General features: G+C 37.7%; 2 long non-coding RNA genes across 3 annotated transcripts; both read left to right on the top strand.

The window, feature by feature from the left end:
• The first annotated feature begins 16,331 nt into the window (after positions 1-16,331).
• Positions 16,332-18,652, top strand: LOC110882308. The gene is made up of 3 exons (XR_002560050.2): positions 16,332-16,451; positions 17,193-17,263; positions 18,306-18,652. It is a non-coding gene; the product is annotated as an uncharacterized LOC110882308 (long non-coding RNA).
• Positions 18,653-22,302: 3,650 nt separating this feature from the next.
• On the top strand, positions 22,303-24,770 carry LOC110882309. Of its 2 annotated transcripts, XR_004869429.1 has the most exons (4): positions 22,303-22,567; positions 23,309-23,379; positions 24,423-24,507; positions 24,589-24,770. It is a non-coding gene; the product is annotated as an uncharacterized LOC110882309 (long non-coding RNA). The 2 variants fall into 2 exon arrangements; XR_002560052.2 differs by having other exon boundaries at positions 24,423-24,770.
• The last annotated feature ends 2,772 nt before the right edge of the window (positions 24,771-27,542 follow it).

Below are 27,542 nucleotides of genomic sequence, written 5' to 3'. Positions count from 1 at the left end.
TACACCTGGGAACGTGAGGACCGAATGAAAGAAAAGTACCCCCACTTATTTCCCAAGACTCCTGCAACTAGAAGCAGAACTTAAAATTTCGGGACAAAAATTTTCTAACGGGGGGAGAATGTGACAACCCTCACCAAACCAGGTATCCGTACGAATTAATTAATATTTAATTACTGCTTAATTACTGTGCTTGCTTGCAATTGTGGATAAACTGCTACTTGAATACAGATACATACACATTCTTGCATCATACTCTATTAACTGTCACTCCATTATTTACATACAGAACTTTAGTGACAAACTTGATGCACAAAAGCACAGTAGCATGATGAACGGATAACCCATTAAACGTGCTGACATAGCCAGCACCAGGCAGACACTGCCTCTAAGGCCTGTATGAGCCAGGAATAGTTTACTACACTAGTAGAGAGTGTAGGAAAATGAGGGTTGTAGAACTGCGTCACTAGGTGATAGTTATAGTGACCGAATGTGCCAAAAATATGAGTTAAACACAAAATCCTGCACTTTAATATAAAATTCAGCATTTTAGCTAACTATTAAAGTGCAAAAACATGGGAAAATAATACTAGACACTTTCCAAAGTGTCGGGAATTCTTTGTGTCACTAAAAATAAGAATAAAGACACTTTAAAGCTTTGTTAAGCACTTTAACGGATCAGTATCCAACCGAACAACCGGACTTTACCCGGAACATAAAAATATTGTCATTGACACTGTTTCTCTTTTTCTGAGCCAGTTAGGGTCCCCGAATACCCTAACACCCGCTATGAAACATAACACACTAGAAATTGGTTTAACCTCCTAATTTAACTAACTAAACCTCAATCACTTAGTTGGAATTCAACTATGAAACCCCCCCCCCCCCAACGAGTTCGGTTCCCATGTGGGAACACCCTCACCATTTTATGATTATTTTATTAGTTTGTGTTTCATATCAAGGAGACATATTATCCCATGGTTAATTCACTACTTAGGACTATAAGTAAGACCATGAGTTCAAGCAAATCATTCACAACACATAAACCAAAAACCACTCTCTCCTCTCCTTCTCTTGATTCTCGGCCGAAGACATAAGCACCACCCACATCCATTTTCGAGTTTGATCAAGGCAATCTATTATCATACAAAGGTGAAGGATCACGTATAAGGAAGCTCGGTGCTTACGGATTGCCAAGGACCTCACCACACCACTATTATCCACCTTGTTTTCGTCTAGTTTCTTCCCTAGCCTCGAGTTAGTAGTAAGTGACTCTAATCACCTTCTTAAGCTTGTTTAAAGTGGTTAATAAGAGATTTGTCGGATGAAAATTATAAACACTAAAGATCAAAGTTTAAAGTCTTGAAAGTGTGATGAATATGGTGGTTAAAGAATAACTATTAGTGTAAAACTTATGAAACTAGTTTTGTTATGATTCTTTTATGTTGTTTGATGCTAGTAGTAGTTCGGATCGTCACCTAACCCGGCTAGAGCATGTTCATGGAACATGAACTAGTGTATGTTAAAGTATGAAAAGGACTAGATGATGAACACTACTACATATGAACATGAACTTGTGTAAAAGTGATTTTTCTTATAAAATGAAGTTCTAAACTAGTAGATCTAAAGATCTACAAGTGGTATTTTCGAAGAACCAAGTGTAAAATGAAATCATGTTTAGAAGCCGGATCTTTCTTAAAACAAAGGTGATTTTGTGAACACACAAGTGTGTAGACACTTGTGTAACGAAAGGTTTTAACAAAGAATTATTTTTGTAATATTTGATCTAGAAGTTGTAAAAATGTATTTTCTTCAAGAATAAAGATCACAAGAAACCGACTTTACTTATAAAGATAGAAGGATCTACTAAAAACACCGGAAGGTTACTACCTACTTTTACACAAACTGCAAGTTCATATGTTTGCGATTTATGTATTTTTTTGGACTAGTTTGATGTTGAAATATTGTTTGTTGATATTGAGAAAATCGTTGATTGGATTTTGAAAAGAAAATGATACGCTTGTAAGCGTGGCCACCTCTAGTTACAGGGGAAACTCTGGTGAAATTTTTACAGAAATATAAACACTTGGAAATATTGTTGGTGACAAGTGTCTATAACTATATTTTTAACTTGTTTTCCCAAATAAATTTCGCCTTGATTTTATTACAAAACTTCTAAGTGTCGGAGGTGGGATTTTCACAAATAAAACTTGCTAAAATATATATTTAGAATATATATTTTTCATAATAGCACTTGTGTAAATTTCATGATTATTTTGTGAACTACGTAAATATTATTTTTGGAGTAAAAATAATATTACTAAAATACACTGAACAGTTACGACTCCAAAATAATACGAACGCCTTCATAATATTTAAGTTACACTGGTATTATTATTACCACCCGAACTTCAACTGTAACTTACGTATTTTCAGAAAATACTCTTAAACGCGTATTTTGATAAAAATATTATTTTGGGAAAATCATATGGAATAAAATATAATATTTTTGGGAAAAATATTTATATTTTGGAGAAAGAATTAAAATATATTTTAAGTGAGACTTAATAATATGTTTTGAAGATACATAAACGCACATGTATTAAAACCCCCATCCTTGGGAAGGAATATATCTACCAAATAATTACGAAGTGTAATTACGAAATAGTTGTCTAACTATTTCCTAAAAACTTAAACCATAAGCTAAGGCACGGCCGTTCGTCTAATAGAAGTTAGTACGTGTAGGTCGTCGCACAACAGGTTGACCAGGAGATTTCTTGTTAGAGACGCACTTCTGTGAGTTCATGTACCCCTTTTTCTCTTAACTGTTTTCAGTTTTTTAAACTGCGGGGGTGAAATACATGTTACTATGATTACGAGTACTTTTACACATGGTATGATTAGCGTAAGGAGGGTTACTACTTAGATCATGTGAGTGGGTAGGCGGGAACTGAAGGCCATTAGTCCTCATTGTAGGACCGAGGGACAGTATCGGTAGATCTATCTGGGTGTAGCGAGCCCAGCCCCAGGCCCAACAGTACGGACCTCAGGGTGACTTTGTACCCGATGCAAAAATCTGCTAGGTTTGAGTCTTCCTACTGCACATCACACCTATCAATGGCCTTGCAAACCATTGGTGATCTCTTATTTCCTTATTTGCTACATACCAGGGTTTTTATACTTACAAAGGTTTTACTTACTCACTACACATGAACTCGCTCAACAATTTTTGTTGATTTTTCCAACTTACATGTATTTCAGGGAACTGAGGATCTGGCACGGTATGCTACGTTTTCACGCTGCGTTAGAGTTATAGGATCATCCACGTTTAGGGATTGCGACTTTTACCTGGACGAGTCGCAAGTCTTAAACGGTGTTTATTTTATGTTTATGGTTGTGTCTTAAGAACAAAGTTTTTATTTTGTTGGGTTGTATTTCCGTTGCATGTGACAACGCTTTAAGACAATGTTGTGTTACTTTTGTTTTAAGAATTCAATTAATGGATGATCTGCATGGTTTTAAATTCATATAGCTTTGTTGTGATTAAGCTATGGTATTAAGAAGTCACACCAAATTAACCCACGCTTCCGCAAGGCCAGGGTGTGACAAGGAAAGGGTAAGGAAGTCAATATGGTGGACTCCGATGAAAGGGTTCCTCACAAAAGACAACGGTTGGAAGCTTGGGAGCTTCAGTGTGTTTGCTTCCCCCAACAGAAAAAGATCATCTTTCAAGCCCTCTTGTTGTAAAAGCTATTGTGGGAACGTTGAAAACATATAGGGCATACATAGACACTGGGGCGGCCACTGAAATCATGTTCGAAAAATTCTTCAACCGTTTGAGTAATGAAGAACGTTCAAGGCTTCAACCCTCTGGAACCTCCATAAAAGGTATTGCTGATATCCCCCTCAAGCCTTTAGGGCAACTGACACTTAATGTTCGTTTCAACAAAGGTCAGAAGGAAAGAATCCAACCACTCACCTTTGTGGTTATCAACATACCTTCAAACTATGATGTGATCATAGGAAGACCAGGATAGTGTGCCTTCTACATGGCCGTGTCTGTTGGACATGGCACAGTAAAATTTCCAACCGAGAGGGGGATAGCAACCCTTCAACCCTCTCAAGAGGCCTACCTGGTTGAAGGTGAAAGTCCCAGAAGTGAAAAAGACAAGTAAAGGCTAATCATAAATCCTAAGTACCCTGAACAGAGAATAAGGGTCAATCCAAGCCTTTCACAAGAAACACTCTCTTATCTGGAAAAGTTGTTAACACATTACAGCGATGTCTTCGCTTGGTATCCAGAAGATATGACAGGAATCCCCTTAAACATTGCTGAACATGAGTTGAGAATACCACCCGATGTTAAGCCCGTGGTCCAAAAGAAAAGAAGCTTAGCACCCGAAAGAAGCATGGCTGCTTGCCAAGAGGTCGAGAAGCTCGTATCAGCCGACATTCTCCAAGAAGTCAAGTATCAATCATGGGTTGCAAACCCGGTTATGGTCAAGAAACCAGACAACTCTTAGAGGATGTGCATAGACTTCAAGGATCTCAACAAGGCTTGTCCTAAGGACTGCTATCCACTACCGTAAATCGATCTCAAGGTTGACTCGCTCACCGGTTACCCTTTCAAATGCTTTCTTGATGCTTACAAAGGGTATCACCAAATACTCATGAAAGAAGAAGACGAAGAGAAGACAACATTCCACACTGATAAAGGAATCTTCTGCTACAAGAAGATGCCTTTTGGATTCAAGAACGCAGGAGCAACCTACCAACGTCTAGTAGAGAAAGCCTTTGCAAGCCAAATTGGTAAAAACATGGAAGCATACGTCGATGACTTGGTGATCAAAAGAAAGACGGTGTATCAAATGCTTAACGACATTCAAGAAACTTTCAAGAATCTCAGAAAGGTTAACATGAAACTTAACCCTGAAAAATGCTCATTTGGATTTGAAGAAGGAAAATTCCTGGGTCACGTTGTTGGGAAGCAAAGCATCAAGGCTAACCCAAACAAAGTAAAAGCTGTCCTCGAAACCAAACCACCAAAAACCAAAAAGGAGGTGGAAAGCTTAAACGGGAAGCTTGCAGCTGTCACAGCCCCCGATCCCTATCTCCCGGGAACGGGCGGCCGTGAACCAGTTTCGGTGGTATCACATTTATTTATTCAATTTGGCAGCGGAAATTTTCATCAGGATCGTAGTTAGGAAATATTTTAATCAGAGTAAACCACCATGTTTATAACATTAAACATATGGGTAAAAACCCAAGTTTTCAATACACACGTTTCATAGGAATACATCCTATTTATTTGAATAAAAACATCCATTTTATTCTTAGGTAACTTTATTGCCACTTTTTCAAGCCTTCAGTGCTGTCCAGCTGGCTTCTATTTGGCTTTCACATTTTGTTACCTGAAACGCGTTTTAAAAACATTTTGTCAGTGGGAAATACTGGTGAGTGAATCCCAGTTTAATCAAGTTTGAGTAAAAACCAATTTGCAGTATTGAGGGCACATCCGCAATTACATTTGTATCCAAGACATCACAATTAACATCAGTGGTACGGTCATACTCAACATATGGGATGTTACCACGCCAGTAACCAATTTTGTATACAAAACCCCAACATACCCACTATAATTGTATTCTTTACAAATACTCAAAAACTGCTTTGTATATATTTAATTAAGTGAGGTTTTGTAAAAACATTCAACAAAAGGTTTACTCACAAAAATGAGTATATAAAAAGAAGGATCAACTCACATTGCTGTTTTAGGTTTTTCGTAAGGGTTTCCTGGAGATAATCTATAAATTACACAAATGCACGTGTGTTAGTATAATAACCCATTTTAACATTAGTAATACCCTCCCCGAGACGGCATTCCAACGACTACGTCGGGCAGAACCACGACAGCCGTTACGGAACCCTAGATCAATCGGGCAACGTATCTAATACGTCTCCAGGGGTTATAATACTTACATCGTAGCAGAACCTCGCTATTTTAGGGGGTATAATGCCCGGCTATAGTGTATACTACTTCAGAAATTAAGAAAGAAAGAAAAGATTTGAGCGAGCAGACTGAAGGCCCGATGCCTCCTATTTATATTGCTGAAATCGCGTCCCCACGCGGCCCGCGTGGAGTTTGGGCCTGGTTCTACGCGGCCCGCATGGCCTAGGGCCTAGGCTTAGCTGATCCGGGTCATCTTATAGGTTCGACACGAGTTGGACACGTGGCCGCTCCGGGTCACGCCACAATTCCGGACACTCGCGGCCCGCATGGACTTAATCCACCATGTACGCGGCCCGCTTGGGCTTAGGGTTTTGGCAAATCCTGGTTACTACTCGCGCGGCCCGCATGGACTTGAGGTGAGGCCCTACGCGGCCCGCCTCGACTTAATAATTATTGTTTTTTATTTATTTTATATAGTATAATCTATCTTGGGGCTCGGTTTTCACATACGGGGTGCATATAAAGACAAGTTGATATATTTACAATATATATTAGGGTATCAGAAATATTATGAGGATGTCGGTTTTACCGAGGGTTGTTATATCCTCCCCACCTTGTTTTAGAGCTCGTCCTCGAGATCTACTGGAACAAGTGTGGATATTTCTTTTTCATTTCTGACTCAAGTTCCCACGTATACTCAGGTCCTCTTTTGGAGTCCCACTTTACTTTGACCAGAACCAATCTCTTATGCTTGAGATTTTTAACTTTCCTATCTTCAATTTGTAGAGGCTTCTCCACAAACTTGAGTTGCTCATTAACTTCTATATCCTTAAGAGGTACTACGAGTGATTCATCAGCTAGACACTTTTTAAGATTGGATACATGAAACACATCATGTATTCCTGCCATTTCCTCTGGCAGTCGTAGCTGATAAGCTACAGGTCCTATTCTTCTAATAATTTCAAAAGGTCCAATATACCTGGGGCTTAGCTTTCCTCTTTTGATGAATCTTACCACTCCTTTCCAGGGAGAGACTTTCAATAACACTTTATCTCCCACTTGAAATTCTAATGGTTTGCGTCTGTTATCAGCATAACTCTTTTGGCGATCACGTGCTGTTTTCAGTCGTTCCTTAACTTGAATGATTTTATCAGTTGTTTCTTGTACTATCTCAGGTCCAGATAATTGTTTTTCCCCAATTTCTGCCCAACAGACTGGGGTTCTGCACTTTCGTCCATAAAGTGCTTCGAATGGTGCAGCATTGATACTTGTGTGATAACTGTTATTATAAGAAAATTCTATTAAAGGTAAGTGTTCGTCCCAATTACCTCCAAAATCAATTACACAAGCTCTAAGCATGTCCTCCATTGTCTGAATTGTCCTTTCGCTTTGTCCGTCCGTTTGAGGATGATAAGCTGTGCTTAGATTTAACCTGGTTCCCATTGCTCTTTGGAAACTTGACCAAAAATGAGAAGTAAAACGGCTATCTCTATCAGAAACAATTGATAAAGGAATGCCATGTAATGAAACAATTTTATTTACATATAATTTGGCTAATTGTTCCATACTAAAGGTTTCCTTCATTGGTAAGAAATGAGCTGTCTTGGTTAATCTATCTACAATCACCCAGATTGTATCATTACCTTTCCTTGTTTTAGGCAATTTGGTAACAAAATCCATTGTTATCCATTCCCATTTCCAAACTGGTATTTCTAATTGTTGTAACAATCCTGAGGGTTTCTGATGTTCAGCTTTAACTTGTGAGCAAGTTAAACATTTAGAAACATAAGCTGCTACGTCCTTTTTCATTCCTATCCACCAGAAATTTTTCCTTAAATCCTGGTACATTTTATCACTTCCTGGATGCATCGTATATTTAGACTTATGGGCTTCTTCTAATATACGGTGACGTAAATTTCCTAATTTAGGTATCCACATTCTCTTTTTATGGAACCTCCAAATTCCATCCGTTCCTTGTTCTAATTCCTTAATCATTCCCTTTAACTTTTCAGTATCTTCCTTGATTACTAATTCTTGTGCTTTTCTAATTTGATTGTTTAAATCTACTTGTAAATTTAATTTAAGAGAACGTACCCTTTTTGGTTTTTCGTGATATTTTCGACTTAAAGCATCAGCCACCACATTTGCTTTTCCTGCATGATACTGGATATCACAATCATAATCACTGAGCAATTCCATCCAGCGTCTCTGTCTCATATTCAACTCTTTTTGCCCGAAAACATATCTTAAACTCTTATGATCTGTGAATATGGTAAACTTACTACCATAAAGATAATGTCTCCAAATCTTAAGGGCAAAAATTATAGCTCCTAATTCCAAATCATGGGTTGAATAATTTCCTTCATGACTCTTAAGCTGTCTGGATGCATAAGCTATAACCTTTTGACGTTGCATCAATACGCATCCATAACCTAATTTAGAAGCGTCACAAAAGACTACAAAGTCTTCAGTTCCTTCTGGTAATGCTAGTATGGGTGCATGGGTTAATCTTTGCTTAAGGATTCTAAAGGCTTCTTCTTGTTTTAGTCCCCATTCAAACTTAACGGATTTACAGGTTAATTTAGTTAAAGGAATGGCTATTCTAGAAAAATCTCGAATAAATCTTCTATAATAACCGGCCAATCCTAAGAAACTTCTAACTTCAGTTGGTGACTCTGGGGTTTTCCATTTGGTAATTGCCTCGATTTTCGTTGGATCTACATGAATTCCTTCATGATTCACCAAATGTCCGAGAAATTGCACTTGTTCTAACCAAAATTCACACTTTGAAAATTTAGCATAAAGCTTCTCTTTTCTCAATAAACTTAAAAGTAAGTGTAAGTGCTTTGCATGCTCATCTTTACTTTTAGAGTAAATTAGAATATCATCTATGAAGACAATTATGAATTTATCCAAATATGGCTTACATATTCGGTTCATCATGTCCATAAATGCGGCTGGGGCATTGGTTAAACCAAATGGCATGACAGTAAATTCATAATGACCATACCTTGTTCTGAATGCGGTTTTAGGAATATCCTCTTCCTGTACCTTTAATTGATGATATCCTGATCTTAAATCGATTTTAGAGAAAAATCGAGCTCCTTGAAGTTGATCAAACAAATCATCGATCCTCGGTAATGGGTACCGATTCTTAATCGTGACTTTGTTCAATTCGCGGTAGTCAATGCACATACGCATTGATCCGTCCTTCTTTTTAACAAACAAAATCGGCGCTCCCCATGGCGATGAGCTTGGCTGTATGAATCCCTTTTCCAACAACTCGTCTAGTTGTTTCTTCAGTTCTTGCATTTCAGCGGGTGCTAAACGGTAAGGTGCTTTAGCAATCGGTGCTGTTCCGGGTAACAGATGAATTCTGAATTCAACTTCCCTGTCTGGCGGTAGTCCTGGCAATTCTTCTGGAAAGACATCTGAAAATTGGGATACCACTGGGATATCTTTTACTTCTTTTCCTTTAGTGTTAGTGATTATAGAAATCAAATACACTATAGATCCTTTTCTTATACAACTTGCAGTTTTCATCACAGAGATGAATTTAGTGGATCTAAAAGGTTTATCTCCTTTAATTGAGATCTTTTCACCTCTTGGTGATTTTAATTGAATTGTCTTTTGATCACATAAAATACTGGCTTTATTGGCTATTAACCAATCCATTCCTAACACCACATCAAATCCTACCAGATTCATTGGGTAAAGATTTGCCATAAATTTTTTATTAAAAATTTCTATTCTTGCTCCCTGCAAGATTTCAGAAATTTTAACAGTTTCTCCATTTGCGGTTTCCACTAGACATTCTTGTGGTAGTTTAGTTAATGATTGATTTAGGAGTTTGCAAAACGAAGTATTAATAAAACTTTGGTTTGCACCAGAGTCAAATAATACTTTAGCAAAAATATCATTAACTAAAAACGTACCAGCAATGACGTCTGGAATCATCCTGGCTTCCTCTGTAGTTAGCACGAATGCTCTGGCATTTTTAGGATTTTTGTTGGTTGCAGCTGGAGCCAATTTCGGACAGTTTGTCCTAATGTGACCTTTTTCCCCACAATTGAAACACATTCCATTACTGGATTTCTTCTTGCAATTCTCTTCCTTGTGTCCTGGGGCCTTGCAAAAATTACAGTAAGTAGAGCATCTTCCAGAATGCTTCTTTCTGCAGGCTTTGCAGTAGGGTGCAGAGGTAGAACCTACATTCCTACGATTGGAATTCCCAGAACGGAATTCTTGAGTAAGTCTTTGGGTTAGGTTTCTCCTCTGATCTTCTTCTCTAGTACGGATTAACTCATCTGTCAAGGTATTAGCTAGTTCTACAGCTTCCTCTATGGTTTGGGGTCTAGCTGCCTTGACTACATGTCTAATTTCTCCAATTAATCCCCAGATGTAACGGGAGATTAACACTGGTTCAGGTGATGCAAGGGTAGGTACTATCCTAGCATATTCAAAGAATGTGGTAGTGTAACCCTTACTGTCTACCCCGGTCATTCTTAGATTCAGAAACTTATTTGCTATCTGTTCTTTTTCATTGGGAGGGCAGAATTTCCTTTCTACCATGTTCTTGAATTCTCCCCATTCCATATTATAAATCCTATCACTTCCTCTGGATTGGAGGATAGTGTTCCACCATTCTAAGGCTGCATTTTTAAACAGATTTGAAGCAAACAGTATTTTATCTTCTTCAGCACACTTGCTTATTTTCAGAACTGCCTCAGTTTTCTCTATCCAGCGTAAAGCTGCAATGGGTCCTTCATTGCCCGAGAATTCTATTGGTTTGCAGGACCAGAATTCCTTGTAAGAAAAACCATGTGGCATGGTTCTTCTTCTTTTGGGAACGGGCGCTTGAAATATGGGTCCATTGTTCACGCTGTTTTCTGGTTCAGTTGGTCGCTTACTGCTATGCTTACTTTTATTATTCGCTTCCTGAACTGTTTGAATAATAAATGGCATCGCATCTATAATTCCTTGTGCCACAATATGCTGAACGGCACTATTATCCATTTGGTTTCCGTTGTTATTATTGTCCGAATTCTCATTAACCACGTTAATGTTACTCTGGTTATCGTTATTCAGATTTTCTTGATTTCCCGCGTCGGCCATCTGAATTTTAGACATTTACCAAATATTAATATCACAATTAATATTTGAATATATCCAATCACATAACACGCACGTTTACCCAAAAACGTCGAGCATTGCGACTTTTACTCTATTTATATAGTATGCATCAATACACACCAGTACAGAAATAAAAATTACAGTACCGACTGAAATGTAAAGCTACAATACTAATAGTATGCATCCGTAGTTTTTTTTTTTTTTTTTTTTCTAACACATACACACATATATTATTTTATTATTATTATTATTATTACTGTTTCTACCATCACCTTCACTGATATGGATTCATCCAAAAATCCATATTACGCTCATCGTATTTCCATACGAGGCGTTCTCCCACCTGTCGCATACGATCACTGCTTTCTAAAATTTCTTCCCCAAAAGTCCTAAGTTCCTGGACATTTTCTGCACTCATTGGGGGTGCAGGTTCTAGGACTGGGTTTGGAAACTGAGGTACGGGTTCCTGATACGGAGGCATAGGGGCTTGGTACGGGTATGGATTTTCTAAAATTTCCCTAACATATGCATCACTAATGTTGTAGGGATCTTGAGGCTCTAACCCTGGGTAAGCTCCTAAGTTGGGTATTGGCACATTTTCCTGAATTGGGTTTTGTTGCACGTAGTCCCTAACATCGTCCCACCAGGGGTCGTAATTGTTTGGGTCTAAAGGATCAGGTGCAGGTACCCTAGGTATCTCCTCCGGGTTGAAATCAGGCATTTCTATCTGGTTTTCTATTTCCATGGGTTGATCAGGATTTTGTGGTTGTGGTGCTAGCATTTGTTCCAGGTTTGGGTCAGCAGCAGTGGTTGCTAAAATATGGATATTAGCGATACCCCTATTGAGCATATCCTGATTATAAGCATCAGTTTCTCTTTTTGCTGCGGCTAACACTCGCTGTTCCTGCAACTTTTTCATTCTTTTCCTACGCTCGTGCGCTCCCCTACTGAACCATCCCCTCTTTTTCTGAGGAAATGGCTCTTCAGACTGAGCCTTAAACACAAAGATCCCTTCTTCTGTGTCAGCAGAATACCCTGAGAGGGCAGGCTGAGAAGAGGAGGTGCCTTCGCTCCTAGGCGAACCAGACAGTTGACGATAGGCGTCAGAAGGTCCTTGGTCACTCATACTGTAAACTAACAAATAGTCAGATAACACATAGCAAGAAATACAATTATACACGTATTTCCATAATTTATTTCCTAACACTTTGAATTTTGATGTCAGCAGAACACTTCTGTGGCTGAATCAGTGGCATAGCTCTGATACCACCTTCTGTCACAGCCCCCGATCCCTATCTCCCGGGAACGGGCGGCCGTGAACCAGTTTCGGTAGTATCACATTTATTTATTCAATTTGGCAGCGAAAATTTTCATCAGGATCGTAGTTAGGAAATATTTTAATCAGAGTAAACCACCATGTTTATAACATTAAACATATGGGTAAAAACCCAAGTTTTCAATACACACGTTTCATAGGAATACATCCTATTTATTTGAATAAAAACATCCATTTTATTCTTAGGTAACTTTATTGCCACTTTTTCAAGCCTTCAGTGCTGTCCAGCTGGCTTCTATTTGGCTTTCACATTTTGTTACCTGAAACGCGTTTTAAAAACATTTTGTCAGTGGGAAATACTGGTGAGTGAATCCCAGTTTAATCAAGTTTGAGTAAAAACCAATTTGCAGTATTGAGGGCACATCCGCAATTACATTTGTATCCAAGACATCACAATTAACATCAGTGGTACGGTCATACTCAACATATGGGATGTTACCACGCCAGTAACCAATTTTGTATACAAAACCCCAACATACCCACTATAATTGTATTCTTTACAAATACTCAAAAACTGCTTTGTATATATTTAATTAAGTGAGGTTTTGTAAAAACATTCAACAAAAGGTTTACTCACAAAAATGAGTATATAAAAAGAAGGATCAACTCACATTGCTGTTTTAGGTTTTTCGTAAGGGTTTCCTGGAGATAATCTATAAATTACACAAATGCACGTGTGTTAGTATAATAACCCATTTTAACATTAGTAATACCCTCCCCGAGACGGCATTCCAACGACTACGTCGGGCAGAACCACGACAGCCGTTACGGAACCCTAGATCAATCGGGCAACGTATCTAATACGTCTCCAGGGGTTATAATACTTACATCGTAGCAGAACCTCGCTATTTTAGGGGGTATAATGCCCGGCTATAGTGTATACTACTTCAGAAATTAAGAAAGAAAGAAAAGATTTGAGCGAGCAGACTGAAGGCCCGATGCCTCCTATTTATATTGCTGAAATCGCGTCCCCACGCGGCCCGCGTGGAGTTTGGGCCTGGTTCTACACGGCCCGCATGGCCTAGGGCCTAGGCTTAGCTGATCCGGGTCATCTTATAGGTTCGACACGAGTTGGACACGTGGCCGCTCCGGGTCACGCCACAATTCCGGACACTCGCGGCCCGCATGGACTTAATCCACCATGTACGCGGCCCGCTTGGGCTTAGGGTTTTGGCAAATCCTGGTTACTACTCGCGCGGCCCGCATGGACTTGAGGTGAGGCCCTACGCGGCCCGCCTCGACTTAATAATTATTGTTTTTTATTTATTTTATATAGTATAATCTATCTTGGGGCTCGGTTTTCACATACGGGGTGCATATAAAGACAAGTTGATATATTTACAATATATATTAGGGTATCAGAAATATTATGAGGATGTCGGTTTTACCGAGGGTTGTTATAGCAGCCTTGAAGCGTTTCACCTCCAAGTTGGCTGAAAGGTCTCTACCCTTCTACAAAACACTCAAAAATTGTTCTGATAAGAAGGATTTCAAGTGGACTGATGAGGCTGAAGAAGCCTTCAACCAGATGAAACAACATCTTGCTTCCTTGCCAGACATTGCAGCTCCTGAAACGGGGGAACTAATTTCAGTCTATCTATCAATTGCTGAAGAGGCCATAAGTGCAGTCCTCACCATCGAACGGGATACAGCTCAGGTACCCGTTTATTTCTTCAGCAAAACTTTAAAATTGGCTGAGACCAAATATCCTCCCCTTGAAAAGCTTGCCCTAGCCCTAGTTCAAACAGCTAGAAGGCTTCGGAGGTATTTCCAAGCACATCCTATACAAGTGGTCACTGACCAACCTATTAAGAATGTGCTTGAAAAACCAGAGAATTCGGGAAGGTTAGCAAAATGGGCAGTGGAACTAGGTGCACACAACATCACCTACGTCCCACGAAAAAGCTATCAAAGCCCAAGTCTTGGCTGATTTCATTGTGGAAGTCCCGAACCAAATAATCACTGGAGTGAACACTACCACCACTGAACCTTCCAACCCTGAAGCCTGGAAGCTTTTTACCAACGGAGCTTCAAGTGTTGAAGGGTCAGGGGCTGGGCTAATTTTGATCAACCCAGAAGGGTTGGAATTTACATATGCTCTCCGTTTTGATTTTCAGACCACCAATAACAAGGCTGAATACGAGGCACTGATCGCTGGTTTAAGGCTGGACAAAGAGATGAAAGTCCAAAAGCTTGAAGTGTTCACAGATTCATTACTAGTCTCAAGCCAAGTAAATGATAGCTATGTTGCCAAAGAACCCAACATGAGAAGATACAAGGAAAAATCTAAGGAGTTGATGAATACCTTCCAAGCATGCTGCATCAAACAAATTCCCAGATCCCAAAACAAAAAGGCTGATGCCTTAAGTAAGCTAGCATCTCTCACTTTTGCCCACCTCACCAAGAAGGTGTTGGTAGAAGTGCTGAAGGCTCCATCGATTAATGAATTGGAAGTTCAAGACGTAGTCACCAAGGAAGATCCAAACTGGATGACTCCCATCAAAAAGTTCCTTAAAAATGGTGAACTACCCAATGATCAAGTAGAAGCTGAAAGGGTTAAAATCAAAGCAAGGCAATATGTACTGCAAGGAGAAACCCTTTACAAAAAAGGTTACCTTGCCCCCTTGCTAAGATGTGTTGGTCCTGAGCAAAGTAAGTATTTGATCAAAGAGATTCACGAAGGCATATGCGGAGCTCATTTTGGAGCTAGGTCGGTGGTTGCAAAACTCATGAACCTTGGATATTTCTGGCCCTCAATGCATCATGACACCACTGAGCAATTGAAGAAATGTGATGCTTGCCAGATTCATGCACCAATTCCAAAAAATCCCAAGCATGATCTTGTCCCAATAACATCGGCATGGCCATTCCATAAATGGGGAATGGACATTGTTGGACCATTCCCTCCAAGCAAAGGAGGAGTAAAATTCTTGCTAGTAGCAATAGATTATTTCACCAAGTGGCCCGAGGTTAAACCACTCGCAAAGATCATAGGCAAACAGGTCATTGACTTCGTTTGGGAAAACATTATTTGTCGTTATGGATTTCCGGGAGTAATTGTTTGGGAAGCAATTTGCTGAGAAGCCTTTCAGCGTTTGGCGCAAAGAGTACAGAATCAACCAGGTTTTCAGCTTAGTGGCTTACCTGCAATCAAACGGCCAGGTTGAAAGGGCAAATCGAAGCATAGTGGAAGGTATCAAGACAAGATTGGGAAGATACGAAAGCAACTGGCTTGAAGAATTGCCTAGTGTTCTATGGGCAATTAGAACAACCGAAAAAACAAGCCACAAGAAAACACCTTATAGCTTGGTATTTGGATCCGAAGCTGTAATCCCCGCTGAAATAGGAGTTGTAACCCAACGAATTGTCAACATGGATCCCGAAACAAACCAAAAAGAGACCATGTTGAATTTACAACTCCTAGAGGAAGCCCGAGATCAAGCCGCAATTCAAGAAGCCAAATACAAACAACGAATGGAAGCCTACTACAACAAGAAAGTCAAGAACGAACGTTTCAAGCCAGGGGACGTGGTCCTCAGAAGCAATGAAGCTAGCAAAAAAGAAAATCAAGGAAAGCTTGGCCTGAAATGGGAGGGTCCATGTAACATCCCAATATTTCATGAGATTAAATTATATTCTAAATGTGAAAATTTAATCTCTAAAATGATAGTGTCTTGGCAAGATAGTATTTTAATAAAAAAAAGTATATCTCATGTTACAAATTTATAAAAAAAAATATATTTATATTGCAAGGGGTGAAATGTAATATAATTACATTTCTGGTAATGGAATATATGTAATTATGGGGGTTAAACTGAATAGAAACTAATAGTTGTGGTGATAAAAGGAAATATAAGGTTTAAGAGGGTGTTAAACAAAAAATAAAAGAAAGAAAAAAAAGATCGACCAGGGGAGCCTGGTGTGATGTCGAGCAGGAGAAAAGAAGAAGAGGGAGCCAATTTCATCATGACAATCACAAAATTGGATGGCTAAAACCCCAACTCTGCTCTCTTTGATCAATTTCTAGCATTCTTGGTATGTAATCCTTCATCTTGAATTAGTAAAATTCATGAATTTCGGGTTGTTAGGTTAAGGGTTCTATACCCACGAAATTAGGGTTACTAGTGTTGGATTTTCTATGGAGAAACCTTGATTGAGATGCTAGAATGAATATTTGATGTTATTGGATTTTAGATTCAAATGCATGTTATGGTTTGATTACTAAATTTGTTTAACTAATAGGATGAGATGAAAAACAATGTGTAAACTTGCTGACCAAAATCTGAGTAGAATTTGATGATTCTAAAACAACGATGCTTTTATTTAAAAACATGAAAGATGGTACTATTTGACAATTACAAAGAAAATAGACATCGTTGAGGGTGAATTGAGGGTGTGGAGGTTCATATGAGTATAAAAATGATGAATCTTAGTTTATGCCCTCAAGGTGTTTGATTAAATGCCTAAACCAAAATAAAAGTGAGTTTTTGAAAGATTTGCCATTTTTACTTGATTTTGATGATTTGCTAATAATAAATTGGTGTTTAGTAAACACTAAGTTTTGGTAAATTTATGATGAAAATGATGCGTATGTTACGATTAAGTACAGATGCGTGACAACGGTTCAAATGCGTGGTGATAAACCAATAAAGAAATTTGGGGTAAAAGAATGATTTAGAACACGTGTTTGGTTATGGGTGGATAATACTTGGGTATTATGAGATGAATGCCCATGTTATGTGTTCTAATAATTTGCAAGTGTGATTTGTTGTCAAGATAGGTGAAATAACGTCTGGATGGCAACGGGTCAAACGAGTAATAAAGCAACAACACTCCTACGGGCGAAGGTGAGTGACTCGAATGTGTTTAGAGTCGTATTGATTTAAATAGACTTATTGTTGACTTTAGTTTTATTAGTTAAGGTGGTTTAGTACAACTTATTGAGTATGGTTTAACTTAACAATAACGTATTGTTTTAGCGATGTTTTGGGGGTTTTAACCCATCAAGAAAGAGTACACAATGTTAATGGGTTGATATACCCAAATGCTGAAAATTCAGCTTATTTTCAAATTTTTGCTAGTCTTTAAAAATTCATAGAAAATCAACCGAGTGTCCGTTCGGGGTGTATTTTATATCCACGGAAAGGTCTCAGAGTCACCGTTAATAAGAATTTTCGTTTGAAGTGAAATACTCAATACAAAGAGGGGAAAATACTGAATTACTACAGCTGCATAAAGCTGAGTGAAAAACATAAATCTTATAGTACTTGCATACTCTTAGGGAATTTATAAGGAACCAATCGGATGTGATTATGTTGTTTTAAACCTCTTTGTAGTTATATATATTTACATGAGTTGAAGTGAGTGATTCCTTGAATATGGATGTGTATGCTAAATTAAAAAGTCACGGGTGTTGTAAACTGCATGTGCAAAAACATGTGTTCATTTAGTAGTGCTTATGAACGATCGACACTTGTGTCGTTAAAACTATATAACGTATTGGAGTATGTTATGAATACATGTATGAATTATTAAGAGTATGTTAGTTAATAATGATTGTTGGTAATCGTATATATTGTCAAATGAATTACAACATAGATATGTGGCAGTTTACCATTTTATTTATATTGACCGAAGCGGTTTGATCATGATTTCCTTTGAAGTTTCCTTGATTCTATATTAGCAGGGATATACATGAGATATAAAAAAAGGGGCGCCCAAATTAGAATGGAGAAAGTCACGAAATGCGTGACTCGAGATAATGAAGTGGTGGCTCGATATTGTTTCGTTGGGCATTATGAGCATTGAATACTCCGTTATGTTTGTTATAAAATCATATTATGAGTCCTCACCTAGCAAAAGCTAATATTTTTGGTGTTTTCAATGTAGGTGATAAGTCATGAAAATCAACGGGGTGACTTGAACCGGAATCATGAAAGAAGAAAAGACTCACAAGTCATTCACAAATAATTCGGTTCAATCAATATATTAGTTATTATTATGCTTACCATAGTTTTTCGTTCGACGCTAATGATATGGTAATGTTATATGACAGTTTGGGGTGGTAGAAAGGCGAAAGTGATCAAGTCTTGGAAGCGGGTCAAAGATAGGAGGATTTAGTGATATGTTCACTAAGTATAGAGGTTTCCTTATTGGGCCAATTAGACTTAATTATTTGTATTTTGGAGTTTAAGTCCAATGTTTATTTTAGCGAAATGCTAGTATGTCAATGTGGTAATGGGTTATGTTTATTTTATAAAAACTTTGGTTGTTAAGCAGGTTTTGTTTTCGTAAGGATTGGTCGTTTTGCAAATGGGTCATGGCGAAATTTTTCTAAATGACTTGTTTGCAAATGTTTTATTAAGCCGAATATGTGGATTAATATATTTTTACGGAATAATAAACTTTATTAAGTAAGATAAAAAAATCTGGGCCTATTTTCTGCAAAGTATTTTAATATTGTTTTTAAACAAGCCGGGTGTTACAAGTTGGTATCAGAGCCGTGGGTTGAGAGAATTGAATATGAAGTGATATTCAAACTCAACCTTAGTGCTCTTATGGGGAGATGAAAGTTGACCCGAGACTTGACCACGAAGCCAAAGACGGTTAAGGCGGCCTAAGCCTAACTATCTGACCAGTATTGATAACGAGATACTCATGTTAACGAGTAATATGGAATGCCTTGTATTATCGTACAGGCTCTCATAAATTGTAATGTTACTAATATTTTGTGAATATTTCAGTGGTATGATTCCCACATCTGAAGAGGGCAGGAATTTGATGAATCACGTCTGGTAGACGTGATGGTAGAAGGGTCGGAAGTATGAAGTAGGGCATGCTCATCAAGGACCTAAGCTAAGTGATGATACCGAATAAAGGATGAACGGCAATGAAAGCACACCAGGGCGAGTATCACCCAGGTGCACACTTTAATTTATTATATGAATAATAGTATGCAACATTCAAGTAATGAATAACGGTTGCATACGGAATTAAGGCTTGGGAAACTGGATGAGATACCCATACAGGGTGATGCTCCCAAGAGAAATTGGGCGGGTAATACGCATCATTTATAATTGTGAATAATTAAAGTACAAAAGACTTCTGATTTAGAAACTCGGATGAGGGTGACCATCCAAGTAGATATTCTTAGTAAGATCTTACTGAGGAAAAGTAACGATTACATTGAGGAATGCGATTGCATAAAAGTTTTATAAAATGAAAAATTCTACATGTTTTGGAGACGAAAATGGGTAAAACTAATAATTTTTAAATAACAATAAAAAGTGGTTTTACCAAAAAAATAAAATAAAATCGGAGACACGAACATGAACTAAGGATTTACTTACATGGGAGGTAATGTGTTAGTTATAATAAGGTCATACGTACCATGTGTTGACTGCTTACCTTGGCCAAGTAACTAGTAAACACATGATGCCATGAACTTCTTATAATAAACGCATATGCGTCCAATGTAGTAAGGATGAGGTTAATGGAAATGGAATAATCCCATGAAAAGAATGTGGATGGTTTAAGCTTAAGTGCTTAAACATCATAATGGGTCAAGTAAACGTAAACGCAAACCGGGTAACGGGAGCGTGAGAAATGGAGGTATTGCCCAAGTGGAAAACGATCATAGTCATGGACAATGATCGTAGAAAAGATAAAAAGGTAAAAGAAAGAAACGATGATGATAATCGTCATTCATGGTCTATAAGGCCATGAATGATGGATTCACATGTAAAACCAATGTGTAAATGACCCACAGAGTCATAGAATGGAGGTATTGCCTATAATGATCATACATAGTCATGGGCTATGATTGGAAAAGAACAGAAATTGTATTGATGACCTAAATGCCCATGCTTGGTGGGAAGGAGAAAAAAAATATTAATTTTGGCACTCACGGTCTAAAGGGCCTTATGTGACAAAGGAAAAATGAGAATGAATGGTATAAAGGGCCATGACGGGCCGACAAAAGAAAATAATAATAATAAGAACGAATGATCTAGGGGTTCACGAGACCCTAATAGATTTCAAACATGAAAATAAATAATTTTCAAAACATAAAATGGATGTGTGACACCAAATACATTTAATGGATGACACGGGTAAAGGGTGGTCTACGGGATCATCATGACCTTCTGGTTATAAATAAAGGCAAGGGTCTACAGGACCAATGTGACATTCGGGTCACGGATAAAAAGAAATGCCTAAAGAAATAGCCTACGGGGTAAAATTAAAAAGGGCATGTTGCTCAATTGTGTTAAGGCGTGGGAATCGGTTACGATTCCCCGCGTAAAATAAAATTGGTAAAGAGAAAGCAATTGGTCGTCAATTCCTTGATGCGAGTAACTGACACAAGTTAAAAAAAACGTTGAACTAAAACTTGGTTTTAGTCAGTAACGACAATTTTAACGAAGGTAATAAAAGTGACATAAAGTATATATCTACGAACATCATGGAATGAATGGTGATTGTCTACGGACATCACGAATGTATGGTGATGATATATGGACATCACATATAATACTTGGAGTATAAGGACTCCAAGAGAAGTAAAGTGAAGTATAAGGACTTCACGGGTAATATTAGGTTTTAAATATCTCATCTAAGGCTAATGATTAAATTACAAGTGTTAATGGTTATGAGACATGTGTACGTATTAAGTACACAGAAGTGTGGTGTGCGTACTTGTAAGTACATACGAAGAGCCCCCTACTTACTTATTAAGTACGCAAGTATGGAAAGGTATTTAGTTGTTTATAAAATTGTAATATGGAAATATGAATGTCGATAAGTACGTACGAGTGCTCATATAGATATTTTTTAATGTAGGAGAAGACAATACATAAATATGTCTAATTATGCATATGATAATGGCATTAAACTCCTATATGAATGAATTATGCAAATAAAAAGAGAGAAATTAGAATGATAAATTGTAATAATAGTAGTGGCGGATGATAACTTGAAATATACGAACTTCAAGGGTGTTTACATGAAGTGTCCGGACTTCATGGGGTAATAACATTGATGTCTAAGGACTTCATGAAAATGATAATGAGGATACGTACCTCATGAGTGACTAGCTTGAAGCCTTAAGCTTCACGAGTGTCAAGTAAGATTTAATCCCCATAAATTATAACGTGTAAAATCAATGTTAAGTAATTGGGTAATAGTTGAAAAGTTACTTTCACAAAATGTGGGTGTAAAATAATTAGTATTCATTTCCAAACGTACAAATACTTGGAAGTGGACTAATATGTGGTGAAAAGATAATTAATGATAAAGTAATTAAGAGGTGTTACCTTGATTGAGCTAAGTGTGGACTAGAGGTTGAATAGCCTCATATAAAGGAATGGGTTCATTTTAGAACTCGTGTTTAATGTGAACATGTGTTTTAAATACGTATAAATAGAGATGTTACAGGTGGAAAGATGGAAGCCGTGTGTGAGTTGCATAGGAGGCGTGCAACGGAATTCAAACGCGCATGGATGAATACTCTACTTATCGTACACGTAAGTAAATTCTAAATGTGAAATCCATTTAATGGATACCTTTAGTTTTGATGATAATTAGAGGTTAAATTAACTCCCTACATAAGCTTAAAGTAGTGAGTAGGCGAGCTAGGTAATTAAATCTTTGGGTGATAACATAGAGTATAGTACGATTTGGTTTCGGGGACGAAACCTGTTTAAGGGGGATAGACTTGTAACATCCCAATATTTCATGAGATTAAATTATATTCTAAATGTGAAAATTTAATCTCTAAAATGATAGTGTCTTGGCAAGATAGTATTTTAATAAAAAAAAAAGTATATCTCATGTTACAAATTTATAAAAAAAATATATTTATATTGCAAGGGGTGAAATGTAATATAATTACATTTCTGGTAATGGAATATATGTAATTATGGGGGTTAAACTGAATAGAAACTAATAGTTGTGGTGATAAAAGGAAATATAAGGTTTAAGAGGGTGTTAAACAAAAAATGAAAGAAAGAAAAAAAAAAGATCGACCAGGGGAGCCTGGTGTGATGTCGAGCAGGAGAAAAGAAGAAGAGGGAGCCAATTTCATCATGACAATCACAAAATTGGATGGTTAAAACCCCAACTCTGCTCTCTTTGATCAATTTCTAGCATTCTTGGTATGTAATCCTTCATCTTGAATTAGTAAAATTCATGAATTTCGGGTTGTTAGGTTAAGGGTTCTAAACCCACGAAATTAGGGTTACTAGTGTTTGATTTTCTATGGAGAAACCTTGATTGAGATGCTAGAATGAATATTTGATGTTATTGGATTTTAGATTCAAATGCATGTTATGGTTTGATTACTAAATTTGTTTAACTAATAGGATGAGATGAAAAACAATGTGTAAACTTGCTGACCAAAATCTGAGTAGAATTTGATGATTCTAAAACAACGATGCTTTTATTTAAAAACATGAAAGATGGTACTATTTGACAATTACAAAGAAAGTAGACATCGTTGAGGGTGAATTGAGGGTGTGGAGGTTCATATGAGTATAAAAATGATGAATCTTAGTTTATGCCCTCAAGGTGTTTGATTAAATGCCTAAACCAAAATAAAAGTGAGTTTTTGAAAGATTTGCCATTTTTACTTGATTTTGATGATTTGCTAATAATAAATTGGTGTTTAGTAAACACTAAGTTTTGGTAAATTTATGATGAAAATGATTCGTATGTTACGATTAAGTACAGATGCGTGATAACGGGTCAAATGCGTGGTGATAAACCAATAAAGAAATTTGGGGTAAAAGAATGATTTAGAACACGTGTTTGGTTATGGGTGGATAATACTTAGGTATTATGAGATGAATGCCCATGTTATGTGTTCTAATAATTTGCAAGTGTGATTTGTTGTCAAGATAGGTGAAATAACGTCTGGATGGCAACGAGTCAAACGAGTAATAAAGCAACAACACTCCTACGGGCGAAGGTGAGTGACTCGAATGTTTTTAGAGTCGTATTGATTTAAATAGACTAATTGTTGACTTTAGTTTTATTAGTTATGGTGGTTTAGTACAACTTATTGAGTACGGTTTAACTTAACAATAACGTATTGTTTTAGCGATGTTTTGGGGGTTTTAACCCATCAAGAAAGAGTACACAATGTTAATGGGTCGAGATACCCAAATGCTGAAAATTCAGCTTATTTCCAAATTTTTGCTAGTCTTTAAAAATTCATAGAAAATCAACCGAATGTCCGTTCGGGGCGTATTTTATATCCACAGAAAGGTCTCAGAGTCACCGTTAATAAGAATTTTCGTTTGAAGTGAAATACTCAATACAAAGAGGGGAAAATACTGAATTACTACAGCTGCATAAAGTTGAGTGAAAAACATAAATCTTATAGTACTTGCATACTCTTAGGGAATTTATAAGGAACCAATCAGATGTGATTATGTTGTTTTAAACCTCTTTGTAGTTATATATATTTACATGAGTTGAAGTGAGTGATTCCTTGAATATGGATGTGTATGCTAAATTAAAAAGTCACGGGTGTTGTAAACTGCATGTGCAAAAACATGTGTTCATTTAGTAGTGCTTATGAACGAATGACACTTGTGTCGTTAAAACTATATAACGTATTGGAGTATGTTATGAATACATGTATGAATTATTAAGAGTATGTTAGTTAATAATGATTGTTGATAATCGTATATATTGTGAAATGAATTACAACATAGATATGTGGCAGTTTACCATTTTATTTATATTGACCGAAGCTGTTTGATCATGATTTACTTTGAAGTTTCCTTGATTCTATATTAGCAGGGATATACATGAGATATAAAAAAAAGGGGCGCCCAAATTAGAATGGAGAAAGTCACGAAATGTGTGACTCCAGATAATGAAGTGGTGGCTCGATATTGTTTCGTTGGGCATTATGAGCATTGAATACTCCGTTATGTTTATTACAAAATCATATTATGAGTCCTCACCTAGCAAAAGCTAATATTTTTGGTGTTTTCAATGTAGGTGATAAGTCATGAAAATCAACGGGGTGACTTGAACCGGAATCATGAAAGAAGAAAAGACTCGCAAGTCATTCACAAATAATTCGGTTCAATCAATATATTAGTTATTATTATGCTTACCATAGTTTTTCGTTCGACGCTAATGATATGGTAATGTTATATGACAGTTTGGGGTGGTAGAAAGGCGAAAGTGATCAAGTCTTGGAAGCGGGTCAAAGATAGGAGGATTTAGTGATATGTTCACTAAGTATAGAGGTTTCCTTATTGGGCCAATTAGACTTAATTATTTGTATTTTGGAGTTTAAGTCCAATGTTTATTTTAGCGAAATGCTAGTATGTCAATGTGGTAATGGGTTATGTTTATTTTATGAAAACTTTGGTTGTTAAGCAGGTTTTGTTTTCGTAAGGATTGGTCGTTTTGCAGATGGATCATGGCGAAATTTTTCTAAATGAAGATAAAAAAAAAAAACTTTATTAAGTAAGATAAAAAAAAAATCTGGGCCTATTTTCCGCAAAGTATTTTAATATTGTTTTTAAACAAGTCGGGTGTTACAGTCCATATACCATCCTTGAAGCTCACAAGGGGGGATCCTACAAGCTAGCAGATTCAGAAGGCAAAAGGCTTCCAAGGCATTGGAAAGGCAAAACCCTAAGAAGGTTCCATGTTTAGACAGGAAAGTTTGGTTTGTATCAAAATGTATTTCGAACAACATCTATGAATACCTTTTGTAAAGAGCAAGTATTGCTCGAATGAAGGAAGTTGTTCTATCAAACTTGTCTTTCTATCCTAAGATCAGGTTGAGAACCTAGCAAAAAACTCCATGGCAAGGGCCATGTAAGGGGATGAGCTCCCAGGCCACATCGCTCAATGGGTTCAAGGGTTGAACGAACCTATATAAGGGGTGAGTTCCTAAATCAATACAACTCCATGAGATTTATTAAGTCAAAGCAAAATTGTCTCATAGACAGGTCTGAACAACCTACACCAAATGTTCCTTAAGCCTTAGAAATATAACCAACAAACAGGCTTATGAAGTCAAATAAATAACAAAGAAATGATAAAAAGGATAGGTGCTATGTCTTCTTGTTAAAAACACCAAGGCTAAGTGTCTGCAGCACTGAACCCTTTAAGGTGTAAAAAACATAAAGGCAACACAAACTCGACAAAGACAAAGTTACAAGAAAACGAAAATTATCTAAGGAAGGACACAAGAAAAAAGAAAAAAAATTATTATAAAAAATGCAAACCAAATCAAGTCATAAAGAGTCGTCAAGGCTTCAAGCCACCTACGTGACAACTCGAAACCCCGAAGGCTTCAACCTACCTACGGGTAGCCAAAAGGCTTGAAGGGTTAAAGCCAACCAAATTGCCTTAACAAAACAGGCATAAGTATAAAAACATAACACAAAGAAAATAGTTAAACATCATACCATATCAAAGAAAGCCCTGAAAGACTTTCAAATAAGAGTTAAGGCAAGTCCTAGTGACTTGCAAGTTTAGCTATTGTTCAAACGGCCATACAGGCCTAAGACACAACCAACAGGAACCTTAAGGGTTCCTGGAAACCTAATATTGTTCAAGTTAACATTACAAACCACGAATTGTTTTTGGGTGCTAAGAAAGCTACGAATCGAACATCAGCAGAGGACTTAGAAACCCCGGAACCTTCACCCTTCACCTTCTTTGCTTTCTTAGACTTCTTAGTCTTTGCATCCCCATCACCGCCTACCGTTGAAGCCTCCAAGCTTGAATCCTTTGGAACACCTTGTTCTGCTGAAAAAGTGTCATCACTATCACCCGAGTAGGACCTTTTCCTTGAAAGGGAACCCAATATTTCAGCACAGACCTTTTCATTAAGGCCTTCCGGCTTCAGGTCCTGCAACACAGCAAGAGGCTTACCAAAACAAGCAGAAACTTGATGAATGTAAGGGTAGGTCAGCTTCTCCATCTGCTCAACGGAGCCTTTGAAAACATCGGAAGCCTCGGGACGAAACAAAGGAGACTTCTCCAATGGTTGGCCGGATTCATGAAGCTTATAACCAGCGATGAGGCCTTGGTGTTTCCCCAGGTTGAGCAACTTAGTATAAACTTCACCAAGGGCAGAGTTAAACTCCTTGGAATGAAGAAGGTAAGTAACAACCTGATGAAAACCCTGCTCAATTAACCATTGATTATCAAGGGTGGATCGAGCAACCGAAGCCTTCAACCCCTCCTTTTCCTCATCAAAAACCCGCTGCTGAACAAATAAGGCTTCCCTATCAGCTTTAAGCTTCAATCGATCAGCCTCAAAGCTTTTCTTCAAGTTACTCATCTCAATCTCATGCACCCTAGTAAGCTCACTAACCTTTTTGTCCCACGCCTCTTCCTTCTCAGCAAAACCAGCTATCTCCTTTTTCATCACAGCCATGGAGGATTTCATTTTATCCTTCTTCTTAGAAAATTCTTCATATTCCTGCATCCTCTTACGAAAACGAGCAATCCCTTGAGGAAGCATAGAAGCAAGGTTACAGGTGCTCAAAATCATACGGGATAACATTAAGTCATCATCCATCCCAGCAATAGTATTGTGAACCGAAGGAGGAGCAAGATGACTCAGAGCATCTTCACAAACAGCAGCATCCTTAAAGCTGTCATCATTTTTCACCGACCAAGCAGGCACATAAACCTCTTCGGGATCTAACCCTTCAACATCCCTGCTTGAAGAACTCTGAACAGGGGTCACAACAACCTTTTTGCTCGAAGCCTTCTTGCCATGAACAACCAATCCCTTCTCCTTTTCAACACCTGCCTCAACACCTTGATCTTCAGAAACTTCAACATCATCACTCAATTCCACTGGTTCAGTAGAAGTGGATTGAGGAGCAGCCTTCAACAAACGGCGGGTAGATCGACAGGTTGAGGACTTGGGAGCACTAGGCTTAGAAAACCCTTTGACATTGGAAGTACTAATATAACCGGAACCCTCAAACCTTTGCTCAGCAGTTCTAACAACAACATTTTCTCCCGGAATAGATGGAGCATCCCTAAACACAACATCAGAGGTGTCGTCACTCTTAATGAAATCCAGAGCAGACATAACTGCAAATAACAAAACAAAAACACATAAGGCATAAGTCAAGA

This window comes from Helianthus annuus, chromosome 10 (assembly GCF_002127325.2).
Source record: "Helianthus annuus cultivar XRQ/B chromosome 10, HanXRQr2.0-SUNRISE, whole genome shotgun sequence".
In the NCBI taxonomy this organism is placed as follows: domain Eukaryota; kingdom Viridiplantae; phylum Streptophyta; class Magnoliopsida; order Asterales; family Asteraceae; genus Helianthus; species Helianthus annuus.
This window is presented reverse-complemented; position numbering and strand designations above follow the sequence as displayed.